At 46.9% G+C, this 9,985-nt stretch overlaps 1 protein-coding gene across 3 annotated transcripts in view; it reads right to left on the reverse strand.

Moving 5' to 3' along the window:
• SMIM14 (small integral membrane protein 14) overlaps positions 1-1,966 on the reverse strand; it is a 49,869-nt gene extending 47,903 nt beyond the window's left edge. The window contains exons 1-2 of one of the 3 annotated variants that reach the window (XM_063459918.1): positions 1,867-1,958; positions 443-552 (exon numbers count right to left, since the gene is read on the reverse strand). The gene's annotated coding sequence lies outside the window, so the exon portion shown is untranslated. Of the gene's footprint in view, positions 1-442; positions 553-1,546; positions 1,566-1,866 lie in introns of those variants that run through there. The other 2 variants (XM_063459917.1, XM_063459919.1) reach the window with 2 other exon arrangements.
• Between the last annotated feature and the right edge of the window lie 8,019 nt (positions 1,967-9,985).

The raw sequence follows: 9,985 nt of genomic DNA on the forward strand, positions 1-9,985 counted from the left end.
AAGAAGATCATTTCTGCTGCTTATCTTCTGTTCTGGAATAAAGAACCCAATTAATTTTAACCATACAGTGCAAAAGATTAAAATATTAAATGAACATTTATGATGACAACTTGACAGCTACAACACTGTAAAGAAAATAAAAGTTCACATTAACACATCTGGATAATGTAAAAAATTTGATCCGAAGGGGTGTGGGGATATTGTTTGCCCAATGCATAAGGATTATTCATTGCCAAGAGAAAAGAAAATCCAAAACAGCTGTCCAGCCCAGACCTAATAAAAAACAGCTTGCAAAAAGCATACTCTTACATACAACACATTTAATATGTATTCTTTCCTCATTAAAATATTTCAAACCCCAGGAGTTCCAAGACACAAACATTGAATATTTATATCATCTTGCAACCTACCAAGTGGGTCAGAATAAATATCCAGTGGTTACCAGGTTGAATACTTTCAGATGGGGTGCTGTATGTGACTTCTGCAGTGCGAAACGCAAGGTACATGCAAACTGGGACTATGCCAGAGTGCGCATGTACTCAAGTTGCATTCCTGTTTAGATACATGAAGACACATAAGCATTTCAAGGCAGCATGGGGATGTGAAGTTGCACACAAGGTAGGAGTGCAATGGCAGTAGGGAGTTTTGTTTATTTTATTATTTTAACTTGACTCTGCTGCTTTTTCCACCTCAGTAAATGCTGCAAAAGTGTTTACTGTGGTTAAGGAACAAGGCAACTATCATAAAAGCTTTGCTATTTTAGCCTGATTTCTGAAAATTATTCAGTTCTTCAATCCACAGCTTGGCCCACTGCAGCTGGAATTTTAGGTTACTCATCTCTGCACACATGTATAATACTAAAAAAGGCACAGGTCTTAAACACTACACACAATACATTATACATAAAGAATAAGAAAGCAGCTGGTGACATGCAGGAGAATATTACAGTTACATGCCAAGCGAAATATTAAAACATTATAAATGCTTATTTGTTATAGAAACTTGACATTAAAAGGTCACTTGGCTCTCCTGTTTCATATAAGACATAAAAGATTGACATGTACAAAACCCAGGTGACACCCAGTGTTTGCTGTCTCTCTGCAGTTCTATCCTACCTGAGCAGCAATTAGTCTGAGGGTGTCAGTCACTCTGCAGGTCTACTCCTTACTTGTGCATTCTGGGCTTGGTCACTCACTTATATCACACTCAGCCAGCCAGTGTCACTCACCTAAATCCCACTCAGGGGGCCAGTGTCACTCACCTAAATCCCACTCAGGGGGCCAGTGTCACTCACCTAAATCCCACTCAGGGGGCCAGTGTCACTCACCTAAATCCCACTCAGGGGGCCAGTGTCACTCACCTAAATCCCACTCAGGGGGCCAGTGTCACTCACCTAAATCACACTCAGGGGGCCACCTAAATCACACTCAGCCAGCCAGTGTCACTCACCTAAATCACACTCAGGGGGCCAGTGTCACTCACCTAAATCACACTCAGCCAGCGTCACTCACCTATATCACACTCAGCCAGTGTCAGTGTCACTCACCTGAGCAGCACTCAGCCAGTGTCACTCACCTATATCACACTCAGCCAGTGTCAGTGTCACTCACCTGAGCAGCACTCAACCAGTGTCACTCACCTATATCACACTCAGCCAGTGTCAGTGTCACTCACCTGAGCAGCACTCAGCCAGTGTCACTCACCTATATCCCACTCAGCCAGTGTCAGTGTCACTCACCTGAGCAGCACTCAGCCAGTGTCACTCACCTATATTACACTCAGCCAGTGTCAGTGTCACTCACCTGAGCAGCACTCAGCCAGTGTCACTCACCTATATCACACTCAGCCAGTGTCAGTGTCACTCACCTGAGCAGCACTCAGCCAGCCGGGGTCACTGTCTCACTGTTTTCAGTGGACTGAACACGTCATGCTCGCTCCCGACACCCGGATCTCCCCTGCTGCACGCGCCCCGCCGGCCGATAGAAGAATGACAGTCGCGCTGGTTGGAGGGGCGGGGCTAGAGGACAACAGACCAGCCAATCATTGTCCGCTTTCCAAACACATACAACGGCGTCCAGCGAGATTCCGGGTGCTGTGATTGGTGTTCGCTGTGGTGTCATGTGACGGCGTGCAGGCTGTCTGCCTGGGGAGGACATGTCTGTGTCTGGCAGCAATGGAAACCTGTACTGCTCCAGCTGTGGACAGCTCCAGCCCCTGATGCTCAGCCAGAGGAATGCCATTGGGACACTATGTCTATCATGATATAACTGGATGAGCATCATGGGAAACCTAGTGCAAAATAGGGTGGAGTGCCAGTGTTCCCATCACTGCTCTATGGGACATGGCTGTCCAGCTGGTCCACTGGAGCATTCCTTAGATAGGTTACACCCAGTTACAATGTAAACTAACCCATAGATAATAACATTTAACCCATGGCTATACATTATCCATTAAACTTATATTCTGCACTTTCCCAGATACATTTTGCTATCCAAAATGTATTAAATAATCATTGTAAACCTATGCCACCCAAAAAATAGTGATATAAAAAAACACTGTTTTTGGTCACAGTAACCCCTCCTATACTGCCACCCCACAACAAAAGAAGATAATTAAAACTTAACTCCATTCCGTCAAGCCTGATCTTCCTCGGCTGACGTCACTGTCCCTTGCCAATGTTTTGTCAAATTCCGTTTCGATACCAGAATGTGACATCGGATGGGGACAGATGTCCGGAAGGGTGGGCAACCTAAAGGGAAGAACATGAGCGGGATGGAGGGTGAACTGTTCCCCCTCTGGCTGGTGCTCTCAAGTTGGCACCAATCTCCAAATATGCACAGAATCCACATTGTTCTAGGCTGGCTAATAATGCCCCAAATTATGCTGCAGAGGGCTTAAACTTTGTATATGCAGCGTTTCATTGAGAAATCAGTGAAATGGTTTTAGTGCTTGGACTAACCCTGGTAATCGAATATCAGTCCTTCTATTAACATATATGAGAAAACCACTATTCACTTACCAGTCATATGCTTACCTCTTATAACAGAATCTAGCCCTTTGGCTTAAACACAATAATTGTTTCACTGAGCGCTATCCTAAGTAAGGATGTTCCACATAAGAATGATGTGGAATTATTAAAAATCCTTATTGTACTTGTATTGAATTATTGTACTAACTCCATTTTAACTTTATATTGTGACAATCCTCCATTTTGTCCTCCTAACCTGACTTCTTCAAATCCTCCATTTTGTCCTCATGACTTAACTTGTTCATTTTAAAACTACATTACGTGACTGAACTTCTCAACCCAATTAATACAGTAGACAAAGACCGTGTTTCCTTCAAGGACAAGTACCAGGAGGTGCTGGCTACTCCTTAAGACTTGCTGGCTACTCCTTAAGAGCTTATAAGATAGTACAGTTTGAAGGCCACAGAACACAGTAGTAATGAAATGTTCTATTCATAAGAGACCTTGCACCTGGACATAAAGCCTGATATCATTGACCGTGTAAAATGACGCTTAGGACCCCCTTGTCCCCCACCCGTGTCCAGAATAATCCCACCTCTGATGGGTGGGCACGGGACTAACCTCTTAATTTTACTAACCAATAGGTAAGACACTAACTCCGTCACTTAACAATTAATCCAATTGATGATGTTTATTTGCTGATATTCTAATAATCAATGATGACGCAAAATGCCTCTTAAAAGGGCCTGCGCGCCCGCTTTTACTTCACTTGCCAATAAACTTTCTCGAAGTTATTTTAACCTGAACCTCGTGTGTCAGACTTAATTACTTCAGCGTATATACGCAATTTAATTTTATTGATTTGGACAGGAACAGATAGACTTTGAACATTTTGGTTTACTTTCAAAAAGTACCATAACAACTTGGCGCCCAACGTGGGGCATCGGGCTATGTCTGGCCGGTGAGCCGTCCTAAGGAAGACAAGGGTGGACGGAGGAATCCTGGGGGTAGGAAGGGAGACTGATCACCTCCAAGTACACGGTAGAGACTTCTGCAGAGCCACCGGTATGTTCCGGCCCCTTTGATTGACCCGTCCACGTGTCTGTGACTGCTTCCCGGGAGGACATCAAAGACAGGTAATATCTTGCCCGGTGTCTCGTTACTCACTTGTTTACCTGCATTTTAGTCTATCTGTTGCCTGGGTGTGTTTGAATTGTGTTTGAATTGTTTGCCTGTTTCCCCATTTTGAGACAAAGGGGGGGTGGACCTGCAGGGGATTTGCCTGGGGTTCTGTCTTGCTTGTTTTCCCCTTTTTGGGATAAAGGGGGGTGGACCTGAGGGGATTTGCCTGGGTCTTCAGCGTGTTTGTCTGTCTGTATTTTACCCCTTTTGGGATAAAGGGGGGTGGACCTGTGGATTCGTTCCTGGGGGTCTTCTGTTGCCTGTTTTACCTCTTTTAGGAACCACTGTGCTGTGGTTGTAAGGAAAAAGGGGGGTTGACCTGTGGATGTGTTCCTGGGGGTCTTCTGTTGCCTGTTTACTTCTTTTAGGAGCCTCGTGGCTGTGGCTGTAAGGAAAAAGAAGTTGGTGGAACTGTGGGATCTGTGTAGAATCATAGGTTTCTGTGATCCAATGGTGTGTCACTTTGATAGCCTAGCTAGCTTCACTGTGCACGTTCGGACCATCCAGCTCTAGTTGAGTTGGGGACGTCCTGGCCCGGACCTTTCGGCTCTAGTTGAGCCGGAGATCCACTGGTTATTTAATTGTGGTAGGAGTCTGAGCCTTGTGGCAGGGGACTCAGTTTCCGGGGGGGATTCAGGCAGGTATTGCTTGTTTTTCGCATCACGTGGTAGTGAGACTTATAAGTGGGTTTTATAGGGGCACTACGGGAGTGAGGATAGACGTGGCCACATTCTTGTGGACTGCAGAGTAGAGGGAGGCTGGAAAGGATTTCGGACCGGTGTTAGCTGTTATCCTTGGCCGCTGGTAGTGAGACTTATGAAAGTCGTTCTCCGAGCGGGGACACTACGAGGTTGAGAAAGGTGACTTTGGAGTAAGCACATGTAGAAGGAAAGGGATTATTGTTGATTTTATTTGAACTGTAATGCATGCACTGTATTTCAATTGTATTGTTGTCTTGTCTGTTTAATTGGGAGTCTCATGAGCTCCTGTGTCTGTCTCTAAGGATTTTTCCTTGTCTTTCATCTTTTCTAAACTTCCTATATTATTATACTATCCACTCCCATTTCTCTTGAAAGAGAAGTGATTGGTCACACACTTCTCACCTCGCTCCAATCCGTGTCTACCACCCCGGGTAGGCGGATTCAGTGACTAGTCTACGTTTTGGGAAGACGCACCTGAGAAAGTCCCACGATTCTCGGGTGGCAGTCGAGCATTGTAGACGTTCTTGTTCAGTTTTCCTTCTCTCTCCCTATATCTAGGACGCTGGTATAGGGGTAAAGGGATTATGGGACAGGATTTAAGCAAGCCCAGTAAGGGCTGGTTAGCATGTGATTTAGTCGAAGACAGAGAGGGTGAGGAAATGGTTAAAGGTGTTGAAAAGATTGCGAAAGTATGTAGAATTGCTGTACCGACATGTGGAAGATTGCAACCAGAAAGTTGGCGTAGGTTACTGACAGAAAAGAAAGGCAAGCTTACAGACAATGGTTTATTAAAGACTGCTGAAGCATGGTATAGAGTAGCGAAGGCTATTCAGCTAGAAGGTTGGGTTGAGGAAGAGATAAATCACAAAGGTGTGAAATTGTTTGTGTATCATAATAATTGTGTTGCTGGGGTCTACCCTCAGCCAGCGCCCAAAACCGGCGCCCAGGGAATGTCTATCCCCAAGGTTCAGTCAGCAATAAGTGATAGCCAGCTGACTATGTTCCCCACTCCCAATACCCATCCCACTACCTCCCCTGTCTGCCCGGTCCTGAATTCTGATGGATCTTTCTTTTCCCCTGCCCCATCTTTAACATTCCCATCATCCTCATCCATCCCTACGCTACCTGCTATACCTTCCCCTACCATTTCATCTGCCATCCCTTCCCTACAATCCCTCTCCATTAATGATCCCCTCCCCTCTGCATCCGCCCAGCCAACCACCTCGTCCACCCTCACCCCGGCTCCTCCCTCTACACCCACCCCTACCAATCCCTCTCCGTCCCCTCCCATCTCCGCCCCAGCCCAATACCCCACCTCCTTTCCCTCCCCAGCCTGGCCCTACCCCTTCCCTTATCCCATGGCCCTGCCCTATCCCGGATATCCACTACCCCTTCCACAAGCCACTCCCCAAGTTCCGGTTATGCCCAGTCCGGCACAGGTTGTTCCGGGTGTGCCCACATCTAACATGGCCGCCACTCCTTCCCTTAACCCTAATGTAACACCTTTTCCGGCCACCAATATGGCGGCCCCCAGTTCGGCCCTGATGCCGGTAATTCCCGGTGACTACCTATCCCCAGGTTATGACTCGCTAGCCACCCCTGCATCCGGGGCTCGTTCCCAACCACCGACCCTTTCACCTCATGCGGGCCCTGCACCGCGTAAAAGAGCCAATATCATAGAATTCGATGATGACGAGATGGACAGGGTGTCCCATGTCTCATCGGAACTTGCCGCGGGAGCCCCAACTCATCGTTCTATCGATGACCCCTTTGGCCACAAGGGTCGGGGAGAACAGGCCCCTCCTAAATATGTTGCTTTTAATCCCACTCAAGCTAGTGCTCTAATGAAATCACTCCCTGACCCAGAAAAGCAGCCTATGCCCTTCTACCGAGGGATAGTTCAAATTCAAAAGACTTATTCCGCCGCATGGCGTGATTTACTGAGCATTTGTGCTATCAAAGCAGGGGATGCGTATTGGCCAAGTATGGCCCGACACCTCAGTACAGATCTGCTCAGCAGTGATGTTGATTATCCCTCTGGAGTAACTTTTTGCACCCAATTAAGAGAATGGGCTAAGGACAAACTTGCAGATCAGGCTGCTGGCCTTACTGATGTTATTCAAGATAAAGGAGAATCAGTGGAAAGGTTTCATGCAAGACTGTATCAAATGTTCACAGATTTGGGGTTTGATCTTACTGACAAGATTCATTCACAAATGCTGTCAGGTGCGTTTGTCCAAGGAGTTAAAGACTCTATACGCAAGGGAATTATTGCTGCACGTCCTGAATACAAGGTTGTTCCCCTGGATACCCTGCTTTTAGTTGCTAGAGGGTTGGAATCTGTTCAGACCCCAAGAAGATCCAATCCAGCTCCCCTCATGGTAGCTCGCGCTACCCCCGTCACCTCTGGCACCAAGAGAGTCAGGTTAGAAGATGTAACTTGTTTCAATTGTGGGGCTCAGGGACACTACAGAGGCGACTGTCCGGAACCTAAAAAGGAACCAGGGGCACCCAAGAAGTTCTCTAAGCCTGCCCCAGGCCCCAGGACCGAGACAAAGGTTCCAATTGTTGAAGAACCGGACGATTAGGAGACTGGCAAGCCTGTGTCTGTAACCCCTGTAATGGCAGTGTCTACAGGAGATAAAGGGGGGCCACTCGCCACAGTGACTTTGCCTATTGAAGGCCACCCTACCACATTCCTTGTTGACACAGGTGCAGCCCGTAGTGTTCTGCGAGAACAAGACCTGCCAGACCCATCTTTTCTGTCAAATATCGATGTCTCTTGTGTTGGAGTGGATGGCCAGCCGAGACATAGCCCCCTAACAACTCCGCTACGAGTTGGTTCTAACCTACTCGCTCGCTTTGTAGTATCCTCCACATGCCCCATTAACCTGTTAGGTGCTGATGTCCTCTCACGCCTGCAAGCATCCATCACTTTTACCCCGGATGGGCAGGTAGAAATGTTTACACCTCTGTCTGTATCAGACACTTCAGCCCTATGCTCTTTGCCTCTGATGCTGCATTTAGAAAAGCCCCGTGAGGAGGCAGCAGAATTAAGGTCTAATTTCCCAGAGGAATTAAAAACACAGGTGCCCGCTAAGTTATGGTCCTCAGGCCCAGAGGACATAGGTCACCTAAATGTTCCCCCTGTGGTGGTAAAGCTTATTTCAGGAGCTAAGTTACCAAGGAAACCACAATATCCATTAAAACCAGCACAGTCCGCTGCAATTTCTGTCCACATCAAGGCACTCTTGGAGAAGGGTGCCCTGGTAAAATGTAAATCTGAATGCAATACCCCGTTATTTCCTGTGAAAAAGAAAACTCCAAAGGGTGAACCAGAGAAGTACAGGATGGTCCAGGACCTCCGTGCTGTTAATGAAGCTACCGTCCTGGACACCCCTCTTGTACCAAATCCCCATACTCTGCTCTCTGGAGTCCCACCATCTGCAAAATTCTTCACAGTTATTGACCTGGCCAATGCTTTTTTTCAGTGTCCCACTGGACCCATCCTGCCAATATCTGTTTGCTTTCACTCATGAGATGCAACAGTATACCTGGACTGTCATGCCCCAGGGGGCACAAAATTCACCAAGTCAATTTGCAAAGGCCATGGCCACCATCCTTGACCCATGGCAAGCCGAGCACCCAGAAGTTGTTCTGCTTCAGTATGTGGATGATTTGCTGCTCTGTGGAGATGACATACCCACTACCGAAGAGTGCTCAATTAGTCTGCTTTGTTATTTGGCGGAACAAGGATGCAAAGCTTCACTCATCAAGCTACAGTTCTGCCAACCTTCAGTAATTTTCCTTGGACATTGCCTATCTCAAGGTACCAGACATCTTACTCGGGACCGGGTAAGAGCTGTGCTGGATATTCCGCCTCCAAGGACTTCTAAGTCTCTTCATGCCTTCCTAGGCCTCATTTCCTACTGCAGAGCATGGATCCCAGAAGCCTCTCTGCTCATGCAACCTCTCTATGACTCACTTAAGTCTGACCCTTTCTGTTTAACTAAAGAAGCTATGGACAATTTTACTGCTCTCAAACGAGCCATTGCTTCTGCTCCTGCCTTGGGCCTCCCTGACTACTCCAAAACGTTCAAATTGTTTGTCTCTGAAAGACAAGGCCACGCAACAGGAGTGCTCACCCAAACTAATGACTTAAGAGGCCGCCAGAGGCCTATTGGATATTTCTCATGTCAACTGGACATTGTGGCCAGAGGGACTCCTTCCTGTCTCAGGGCTGTTTTTGCTGCGAGAGAACTCATAGAGAAGACCTCAGACCTGGTCCTTGGCCACCCTCTGGTTGTTTTGGCCCCTCATGACATCTCTGCCATCATCAACCAAGTCCAGCTCAAGCACGTGTCTCCAGCCAGACACCTGCGCTTACAGTGTCATCTCCTTTTGCCTGACAACATTTCCATCCAAAGATGTCAGGTGCTTAATCCGTCCACTCTTCTTCCACTCCCTGAGGGGGGTATCTATTATGGATTTATCACGGATGAAACCTACATTCACCTGCTCTGTGGATGTATCAAGAAAGTCATGCATCCACATTTGACATTTTATGAAGATGAGAAGCCTCTCTGTGAAGGCCCAGATCACGCCTTCTGCACCACGTGGTACAAACCAAACATTACCCCTGAACCTTGCTATGAAGATGAGCTTTACCACCGGACCGATGTAAAGCTTACTGCACAAGACTTCTATTGTGACTCTGACGGCAATAGTATGGTCTTGATCCAGCTACCTCAACAACTTAACTACCTTTACCGTCATTGGGATACTGCTATCCCACATATTCCTGTTACCAAGTTGAAGACAAGGTCATGGAATGATCTTGGGCCCATGGCAAAACTATGGGCCACCATGACTGAAGAACAGCTACAGGAAAATGGTATTGTCAAATACCCAACAACTGACCTTCTAGAAGCATGGCCACGCCATTTCCTGGAAAAGGAATTTCAAGATCTGGTCATAAAGAATGATTATGACCCAGAAACACCTCATGACTGTTTTGAACAGATGAAAATGGAAACAGTGCACTTACCAACTGTGCATGAGAACCCATTACCAGATCCGGATTTTACCCTGTTTGTGGACGGATCGAGATATGCCGATGAAGGAGGAACATATC

Source organism: Pelobates fuscus, chromosome 6 (genome assembly GCF_036172605.1).
Source record: "Pelobates fuscus isolate aPelFus1 chromosome 6, aPelFus1.pri, whole genome shotgun sequence".
Taxonomy (NCBI): domain Eukaryota; kingdom Metazoa; phylum Chordata; class Amphibia; order Anura; family Pelobatidae; genus Pelobates; species Pelobates fuscus.